Raw genomic sequence first — 11499 nt, 5'->3', positions numbered from 1 at the left:
AGAGAGAGAGTGTGTGTCAGACAAGAAAAGCCCTATAGACAGCGACACATAGACAGCATTTACGGAGAGGGACAGAGAAAAGATAAGTGGTGGTCGTGCTGGTGCAGTAGCCTTAATTTCCGTCCCTCTAACAAATTGAATCTATATCGCGTTTTAGAGGTTCCTGTTTTGGGGATTGGTTTTTCCTTTCAATCCTTTCTCCCAATGAAGATGCCAATCCCTGCCGTCTATGTTATCACTCCATTGCTATCAATACACGAAGACGTGTGATGATATGCTTTGATTTCATGATATTTTACCTCGTATAAAAGTCAAAATTCGAAATAAGCTAACTTATGTTTAATCAAAAGATAAGTGGTGGTCGTGCTGGTACAGTTAGCCTTAATTTCCGTCCCTCTAACAAATTGAATCTATATCGCGTTTTAGAGGTTCCTGTTTTGGGGATTGGTTTTTCCTTTCAATCCCTTCTCCCAATGAAGATGCCCGTCCCTGTCGTCTCTGTTATCACTCCATTGCTATCAATACAAGAAGACGTGTGATGATATGCTTTGATTTCATGATATTTTACCTCGTATAAAAGTCAAAATTCGAAATAAGCTAACTTTTGTTTTAATCAAAAGATAAGCGGTTGTCGTGCTGGTACAGTTAGCCTTAATTTCCGTCTCTGTTATTACTCTATTGCTATCAATACACGAAGACGTGTGATAATATGCCCGATTTCATGAAGTTTTACCTCGTAAAAGCCCTCTTCTTAAAGGCGAAAATGATGTTTCAAGAACAAGCACTTTATAAGGTGAATTATACTCAAATTAATTACATATACTGTTCTGTACTTTATCAGATAATGTCAGATTCTGAGGGTCATGCACATAGTACAATTTCTATCAAAATGAAAAGTTTCTTGCCAAGAAGAAGTATCTTGTCCCTTAAAAAAAAATAGAATCAATTTAACAATATTTTCGATCTTTTTTGATAGAGATTAAATAAATTGACTTTGAATTGATTGTTAGAGAGTGGAAAGCATAGAAAACAATTTTTCTTAAGTTTGTGGGGTTTTTTTTCTCTGACTATAAATCTACCTATATATTGTTATTTTAAGATACATTCATTATTCATTTCAGTATTTTAATCATTCTTTCAGCTATATACCATTTTACCAATTAATATCATGTTTGTATAAATTTGTATCAACCGTAATAATATCATATCCTTGTAATATGACGGCACCGAATTTCTACTACATACAATGATGGTTTTTTACCGATTTTATTTGTTTTGTCATTGTACAGCACTTTGTAACTTTTGAAAAAGCGCTTAATAAGAAAGTAATTATTACCATTAATTATCATTAATTAATACATACATCTGCCATTAAAACAAAATTATTGAAGTACGTTAATACTCTGTGAATATCACGATAATATGACTTATGGTTTTCTAAGACACTGGAGAGATCGCAAGTTCACTCACATCACAACATACATTCATCGTTGCAAGTAACATCGAGAAATGATAAATATAGAATTTAAACTTTGAACTTTTAAATGTTTTAATGATAAATTGACAATGTCATTGCAAATCTACCTACCAGGTCCTGTAATATGTATATATTTTTAATCTTCTGAATGTTAAAGTACTGTTTTTTCCGCCTCAAGATACTTGTAAGGAAAAGAATGACTTGTCGACATATGGCATTTTGTCATACATGTTTGATGTTTAGGCATTTTTACACATGCAGACTTTCTTTGAGTATAAAACGCAAAAGAACGCTGAAGTTACTTCAGAGTTAAGACGTTATCAACTTACCGTTGTGATAAAAATAAGATCCTTGGATTAATTCCTCACATAAAATATCCCTGAAGGAATTTCCTCCCCTCTCAGGAACGAGCGACCAGTCTCATCCAGATGTTAGTAATCCGAAGTGCTTTCATCAACGAGATGGAAAGAAGAAGACGCCTGGTAAACACGACGTGAAACTGACAGGTTGGGATGGACGAGTGTGTCCGAAAAGGGCTTCGAGATTATTGCCCTCTCCCCCGCCACAGACTCAACCCTATCCGATAGTAATGCAACTGGAAACGGGGGACCCTTTAATTTGCTGGAATTGGCGCACCGATGTCAGCGAAGCGTACACAACGAGGTGGCGTGAATAAAGGTACGGTATCGCCGCTGCTATACGGGCATGCACCAAAACTCATAAGCCTGTATGCATCTCTCAGCGCGACCATGCTTGGCAGAATTGTATTCCACACACCGCCGCTAATGCGATGCGATGCAATGCGATGCCCTTTTTTCGAGAGGGGAGACGCCCAAGTGATGCGGCGACCACTATACAGTGTCAGTATGTGCGTGTCCACGCTTTTGTTCCCCGTGCGCACACACAAATCACACACTTTACTGGCCCAGCACATCTCTTTATTATGGGTGGAAATGAACGCGAAATGCCACCAAAATGACTGTTTGCTAAAATTTATGCCATCTCATCTGATAATTTACAAAATTGAAGGATCAACAAACTCTTAAAATTCCTTTAATCACAACGTAAATAATTACTTCATGATTTCGATTGATACTTAAAACCCCTGGAGATTTAGGGCCCGTCATGTTTCATTACATGTCATGAATACGTTGAATAAGAAATCACCTGTGTGTCGAAAGTGCACCTTCACTTTTGTTGCTTTTAGGCATACTGTCTATGGTGTAACATGAAATCATGAAAATATAAATAGCAATCACAAAACACAAGTTTTATGAGTTTATTTCGAGAAAAAGAACGCGTTACCATTTTAACGATTTCCATAAAATAAGCCCATTTTGTATTCATGAAGGTTTTAGATGTATAAAGTAGAAAATTTTGGTTGACAGTACTTGTGATACGTTGATGACTTCTGTAAACGTGTAAGCTTTTGATGAATTTCACAATTTAACGAATTCTTTTAATACATATTGCATCAAATAGGCGATGAAGTGGATTAATAATTAAGCGTTTTATGACACAAAATCGTCATGGCATTCAGTGTCTAAGTTGAATAAAATATTATAGATATTTTGTGTCAGTTGTAATTAGTTCATATCTTCCTTAGAAAGCGAGATATGTTATTTAACCCGGACGATTATTTAAAGTAAAAAATGTAACAAGGGTAAGTTAATATACAATTCAACTTCATTTCATTTTGTTTATTTCCATTTTCAACAATTACACTTTGTTTTGTACATTTTGACATATAAATAACAAAACATATTTCAAGTATCCCTGTACAAAAATTATATTCCAGATTATTACATATCAGGTTGGAAATGGAGGAGGCTGCTAAAAAGTAATGAAAGAGATGGAAAAGTGAACGTCACAAGATAATCATGTTTGATTTTAAAAATACAAGAGTTTAAGTGATAAAGAGTTAATTCAATGGTTATCTTGGAGAAATTTTTTGAACTTATATTTGAAAGAATTTAGGCTTGGTGATTCTTTGATGTTATTTTCATTTTTTAATGATAATTTAATCGTACAAATATTTCCGAAGTGATTTCAGTTGATTGCCCCCCCCCCAAAAAAAAAAAAAGAAATTGTGAAATAAGAGAGCCTCCTCCCCCTTGCCCCCCCCCCTCTTCCCCCTCCTTCCTCCCTCTCTCCGTCTCTCTCTCTCTCTCTCTCTCTCCCTCTCTCATCACATTAACCCTGCAGTCACACAATATGACTCCGTGTAAGGATCAAAATGTCAACTTGGCTCCAAATTTCGCCTTCTCAGCTGGCTGCCCATCAATGACGCTTATCGGTTCAGGTCCATTTTGAAATAATATCGGATTCTCTTGCGTAGCCGAAGGGCACGGGATGTAGGGGTCACCCCCGTCCCCTTAGAAACATAGAAATAACAAATAAAACAAATATTTGAAAATAAATCAATGAATCAATAAACAAATAAATTCATTCCTAAATTTCACAGTACTCAATGAACGAAAAAGAAATCAATATGACCATTCTCGAGTACAAAAATGTATATCCGTTGATAAATTTTTCTAAGAACTCTGAATAATAAAAACAGTCATCTCATACTGTACGATCAGAATTAATAAAGCACAAAAAAGAGATTTCGTATGTGCAATGACAGTATTCATCATCATTTTACAAAAATCATAAACAAGAGCTGCGTTCTCGTTAATAATAAATGTCTGAAACAATTTCAGAATGAAACCTGAAACGGTAGGCCTACTACTCAATACAGATGGAATATGATCTCCAAATCACCCTTATCTAACATGTCCAATGCAATACAGTCACATTGGCAGAAGTGACTCCAGACTTACAAAGATACTTATTTTTTTAATTTTATTATCTTCTTTCATCAAATAAAATTTAACATAGTAAAATATTACATTGATCATAAATTAAAAAGCGATATCAAATCAAATTACACCATAATTACAAAGCTTGGTTTGAACGTACAATTATTGTGATCAACACATCCATACATTTGACAATTCTTAACGAAAATGAAGTAAAACAATGTCATGAATGAATTCTAAATCAATTCAATTTGTTCTCAAAACATCTTATATACATATTTTTTCTAACAAGATTGATTCCATAATTATATATTTTTCAAGGAATATATATTCTTTTTCTCTTACATTTAGACACATACATAATATATATGTCTAATTGAAAAACAGTACAACCTAAAATCATAGTAGGTCCATGCTAAAATCAAACAAATTATTCACCATTTCTTGATTGTTGTATCACAAAAAAAAAAATTGAATCCTGTAAATTACTAGTGAGATAACTTACGTTATGATCAATGATAGACCATCGGTCAGTTTGGAGTCGATTACGTTGTTTTGACCGGCATTGTGCCTCCAGTCAGACTACGGAAATCGAATTCAGACCGATCAAAGCTATTGCGGTATTACCAATGACAGACTCTCGGTGAGTTTGGAGTCGGTTACGTTGTTGTGACCGACATTGTGCCCCAGTCAGACTACAGAAACCGATTTCAGACCGATCAGAGCTATTGCGTTAAAACCAATGACAGACCCTTGGTGAGTTTGGAGTCGGTTACGTTGTTGTGACCGGCATTGCGCCCCAGTCAGACTACAGAAACCGATCTCAGACCGATCAAATCTATTACATTATTACCAATGACAGACTCTCGGTGAGTTTGGAGTCGGTTACGTTGTTGTGACCGGCATAGTGCCCCAGTCAGACTACAGAAACCGATTTCAGACCGATCAAATCTATTACATTATTACCAATGACAGACTCTCGGTGAGTTTGGAGTCGGTTTACGTTGTTGTGACCGGCATTGTGCTGCAGTCAGACTACAGAAACCGATTTCAGACCGATCAAATATATTACATTATTACCAATGACAGACTCTCGGTGAGTTTGGAGTCGGTTACGTTGTTGTGACCGGCATTGTGCCCCAGTCAGACTACAGAAACCGATTTCAGACCGATCAAATCTATTACATTATTACCAATGACAGACTCTCGGTGAGTTTGGAGTCGGTTTACGTTTTTGTGACCGGCATTGCGTGCCCCAGTCAGACTACAGAAACCGATTTCAGACCGTTCAAAGCTATTACCTTATTACCAATGGCACGCCATCGGTCGGTTTGTAGTCGGCTACATTGTTGTGACCGGCACTGTGCTGCAGTCAGACTACGGAAACCGAATGGAGACTGATCAAATATATTACATTATTACAACTGACATACTATCGATCGGTTTGGATTCGGTGTCGTCAGTGTGGCTGTTGCTAGCGTACGGGAAGAGCGGAAATGGAGACACAAGGACAGTGAAATTGTAATTCGGTTTGAGCGCCTTGACAACAGTGGGAGTAGCAGAAGGCGGATTAAAGGGAATCATCAAATATATATATATATATATATATATATATATATATATATATATATCCGTCCAATTTAAAACGAAGATAATTTTATCCTCGTGTAGCTTTCACACGAAGATGAATGTATCCTTGTCCCAATTGAAGCAGCAAGATAAATTCAATAATCGCTGAGTGATAGATTTTGGACATTTTCATGATATATTTATTTGTTCTGTTATTCCTATGAAATGTGTATATCAAATGTGGTTCAATTTTTTTAGTGTTTTAGAATGATTAATTGCAAACGTATCTTGAATACCTAATAGCCATTAAGTGATTGGAGAGCATGTGTAGAAGAGAGATCATTAAGTCAGACATGATTGTGGGTGTTGGGTGTTTGTGCGCAAATGCAAAAGAAGTATTGGGGAATGAATTTAATAAAAATTTGAGGAAAAAACAAACGTTTATTTTGAAAAGATGTATTGTAAATAATATGGAGCTCTGAATTGTATTGGCTTTATTCGAAATGAAGCCTCCCATTGACTTTTTTGCTTTTTTAAATTTTGTTTTATATTTTCATGTTTTATTTTTGTAAAATAAAGCTAACAATACTAATATTATGAAGTAATATTTTGTCAGTTCTGCCATACGTGTCGAAGTTCTTCTTATATCGCATTTACATGTATTATTTGATATCATTATATTTGACAAAATTAATGTATGTGGATATTCGTTACTTTACAATAATCATGATCATTGCAGTGTTATTTCGACAAACCAGGTGTGTGTTTCATGGAGCTGTTCGTAAGTTAAGAGCGACTTTAAGAACGATTGGTGAACTTTTCTTACGCTCTGAATAATCACCAATGAACAGTATTGGTCAATATCATTTACCACAAGAAAGGATCACCAGTCGTTCTTAAAGTCGATCTTAACTTACGATCAGCTTTAAGAAACGCCCCCCCCCCCCCCGGTAATGGACCTTATTTCAATTGCTGTTTGTATGTTGGCTTATTCCTTTAGGTAGTCGACTTCCCATTATTTTACAGACAGATGCTTTTGGATTCTTCTTCTTATTTTTTTAAAGTGTGTTTAAATAAGTTGCCGAATATATTTGATCATTCCAAAATCATAAATGTTTCATGATCGATAAATAAATTCAGTATTCATTGTAATGCTGAGAGCCCCATTTCATTTCCAGACTACATTCTCATCACGACACAGACCAATACCCTCCCTTAATACCATCTTCATCCTCTTTGAAATTTTGTCAATTTTGAAATGATAATAAGAATACATGAGATTTACACATTTTCATTAATTGCTCAAGACGCTTCAAGATGAAATGAAAGAAGCATAAACAAAGAAAAGATAAGCTGAGAATCCGAACTTACGATCAGAAAATAACGTCTCGAAATTCATTTTTTTAAAACACCACATTCAATTTTTACCATATTTTTCGAATATTTCAATCGAGAAATATTGTAAAATTTGAATAAGATAGTTTTCAACCTCGAAATATCCGATCTCATTATTTTTTTTCAAGTAGAACTTTTATAGGCCAGGAAAATAGGACTCTCACAATAATGGATATGCAGTAGCAGATAACGTATTATTTCGGTGTTCCATTTCACCTTTATTAGGTCAGTTTAAAAAATTAATCCAATATCGACTCCGGTTGATTAGTAAGAATTAATGAGTGCATAAATCAATTAAGAAAATGTGCTCATGTATTTCTTTATAGGCAACAATATACATTTAGAATTTTAGAGTAATGGTAATTAGCCCAGTTCGTAATCTCCCAGCAGACAATCTTGCAAGTGCAAAGCCCTCATCGTTAACCCTTTCATTAATCAATCCGGTTATCAATAAAGATGTGAACGGAAGAAAAGAAAAGAAAGAAAAAACAAGAAACGGGGGCGAGTATTCCAGATGATGAATACCAAGTAGCCTGCGGTTATAGATAAAGGTTAGGAGTAAATGTAGCTTTACAAAATATATGAAATAGAAAACGAAATGTAACCAAGATTTTGGTCCCGATTACTACATTTCAACGAATTTCCCACGTTGGATGGTTGGCAAAGTAAGAGGGGGCGGAATAGAAAATGGGGGAAAAGAGCGCCAGACAATAATTATTTCACAGATGCAAGAAGCCCGTTCCCAAAACCCATGTGGTTATAAGTTATTTAGTGGAAGCGCCGTGGTGTAGCGGTTCTGACTCTCGCCTTGTAATCAGAGGGGGGTGTGTACGAATCCCACCATGGCCTAGCGTCCTTTGGCAAGGCATCAATCCACACTTTGCCACTCTCACCCAGGTGCTATACCGGTAGAAAACAACCGTCATTGTGGTTGGTTTAGCAAGTGTGCGCCTAACAGGCTGCTTGAAAAGCTATGAATCCAGTGACCGGGTAATAATAATTGTGAAGTGCTTTGAGCAGTCGTAGATTGATAAAAATTAAGCGCTATATAAATGACAATTATTATTGATTATTATTATTTTGTATGTGAACTGTTCAGTATTTTGCTAATGGGGTTACGACAAATGCTGCCCCTATACATGAATTTTAATCAGTTCAATGGCTCCCAAATTAAATTGTCAGAAGTAGTAAATTAGATGGTTTTCTTAAATAAGGATGTACAAGGCAAGAATTAGTAAATAAGTAATTGTAATACATGTACACTGGCATTAGAATATCAATGTTAAACCATTATAACTAACTAAGTCACATACCTCAGGCCGTATTATACTCCAGATTAAACCCGAATCTCATGTATCTATTTTGGAAATGCATAATACACTCACTGTAAAAACTGTGGTGTTAAAACTGACACCAGTTGGTGTTAATAGAGGACCACACCCCGAGGTGTTAAAATTACACCCTAGAGATTGAACATAACACCAAAGAGTGTAAATGTAACAACCAAAGGTGTTGTAATAATACCTATAGGTGTTACACTAACACCATCAATTTAACACCGGATTAAAATGACTGGTGTGGTCCTCTATGTACGCCGGTTAACACCACAGTTTTTGCTCTGCTTAATTGGCAATTGTTGGACAAAAGAAGAAACGATCATTCCCTTATTGTCATGTATAAGATCATGAATAATCTATCCCAAAAATATTTAAGAAATTAATTTGAGTTAGTATCACATACGTATCCCTCCCGTTTTGGAACCAAATTTAAATTACCCAAACCAAGAACAAATTACATCAAAAGATCCTTCAAGTACAAAAGCGCCATGGCTTATAATTCTCTTTCTCCTCACATTAAATCATCCCCTAGTATTAATATTTTCAAATCTAAGATTATTGATCTGTAGCACATGTACTCCGGTACCCCCTCCCCGTCCTGTTAGGTTTGCACCCCTTCATATTTTTTCTATTTGCTGTGTTGTATCTAAATATGTTTTCTGTACAACTGTTTATTTTAATCTGGTTTTATTGTGTCTTACTTATATGTTAATTAATGTTAAATGTTTTGGGCCCCAAGGAAGATCAGCGGGACTGTGTCAGTCACACTGAATGTGGGCTATCCACCATATTTTATTGTACATAATTATGCTTTTAATACGGAAATGAATACTACATACTACTAGAGGTGGGCTATAGAGGGTCAAATTTAGGTCACATTTTCAGAACATGCTCATCACACCCTAGTTTGATGACTTTGTGCCTACTGACACCACTTTTGAAAAAAAAAATGAAAAAAATGTAAAATCCGGGGTGCCCTGACCGCAATCGTAAAAAATCCAAGATGGCCGCCGTTTCGCCTAAAAAAAGACATTTTTGGCTGTAACTCAGTCATTTTTTTGTCTATTGTAATAGTTTTGGTGTCTAACCCTATGTTTTAGGGGTCAAAGAAACTGAATATAATGATATTTTTGGTGTAAAACCTATTCTTCTACATAATACTCACATTTTCCCCATATTTAATGTTAAATTTTCCTTCTCCTTCACCCCTACCCCAACCGCAAATTTTGTATTTTATTTTCTGTATTTTCTTCAAGTCATGTTAGCTATGATACCCTTAATAATATACTCTAACTACAAAAAGTGTTTTTTTGTATTTTAAACAGTACAGCGAGAAATATACAAATAACCTTCATACATGACTGTGTCGCGCACCCAGAAACCTATATCTGGCTGGTGAATTCCGAGTCGGCAGGCACAGTAACTGTGGAGCCAGTTCTAATACTGTATCTGCTTTAAAGTACCAATTGTTTGATCATCAGACCTCTAGTCAGAGAGTATTATAAAATTCCACTTTTTTATTTGGAAAATGACTTGAATTAGCTTTCTATGATATGCCAATTGTCAAGCACAAATGTAATGTTTCTGCTGGAAGATGTATCCCATGAGCCAATTACATTACATGGAAGAATCTACATCGGCAGTACTGTCTGTACATGAGCATGCTTTGGCCATCTCCAGTGCTAATGCTGATCTGTCCCTTTCAATCTTAGAAGTCTTTTTCCATGTGCTCGATCTCATATCCCTCATGATGTTGGTCTCGACACATACCGAGGTACCAGTTTCGTTCATCGTCATAATCCCATATCACACTGCAGAACTCATTGATGCCCACTTCTTTGTCAGTATTTTCTTCAAGGTTGGAATGGGCAGTTGGCTATGTGATCCCATTGGGTGGCTTTAGATTGAATGCATGTCATCTTCAGTAGGCAGATCAGGGGCAGGGAGATTATCAGACTCTCCTCCAGTCAATAGAAGAGTCAAGTTCACCTTCATTTCTGTTTCACATAGTTGGTTGACCTTATACAAGTGTGGGCGTACCAAGTAATCTAGATGGGATATGTGTCTGCGATATGACAGCTCTGCACGTAACATAGTTTTAAGCTTGGTTGAATTTTGGGTATCCAGGCATTCCTGAAGCTCATCAACGTTTCTTAATTGACCTCCCCATTTTTTACATTTCTGTAACAGCCTATGCACACACCCGGTACTCTACCGCTTGGGCCACATTCCGCTGAAGCTTTTCCCAAGAGAGGATGTTTTGCTCTTCCACCCATTTCTGCTCACTCTTATCCAACACTTCTGCAATGTTATGGGTCACTTTTTCCAGTAACTACACCAGCCTTGTTCAAGGTCATATCATCTCAAATACTCTTGGTAGTGAAGTTTCTATTGGAAGCAGCAGCAGACTGCTTTGCTAGTTTGTCAAAATTTGACAGATCCTGCTCACACTGCAAATTGTTTGAAGGTAGATTGGTGAGATCTTCTTGTGTGAGTTTGTGGAGTTAAGTTGCTCTAGGTTCTGCCAAACGTATTTCTGCCGTTTGCTGATATCCATACTCACATCCTCTCTGAGTGGCTAAAATCTTTGGCAGCTTGCTGACACATTTGCTGCAAATACACCCCTACAGTTTCTCAGGTTTTTCAACTTGGAAAGAGTATGGAACCGTGTATGAAGAGAGTGTGTCTGTCTTGTTATTCAGCAGATCATCATGAAGACGTGGGATGATGGTCACTAGATCATTCTGTGAGCTAACTTCTACCATGTTAAGGAATGGGAGGATTATGCAGTATGTGAACCAGGCCAATACCTTCAATACTATCATGATTAAGTCACACTCAAGGTACAGATGGCAGGCTTGAACTTGGATTTGGTGTTCTGCAATGTTGCCTCATACTCCGGGATGTGATATAGAAT

This window comes from Lytechinus pictus, chromosome 14 (genome assembly GCF_037042905.1).
Source record: "Lytechinus pictus isolate F3 Inbred chromosome 14, Lp3.0, whole genome shotgun sequence".
NCBI classification, from domain to species: Eukaryota; Metazoa; Echinodermata; class Echinoidea; order Temnopleuroida; family Toxopneustidae; genus Lytechinus; species Lytechinus pictus.
The sequence above is the reverse complement of the archived record's forward strand: the minus strand, read 5'-3'. Positions refer to the sequence as shown.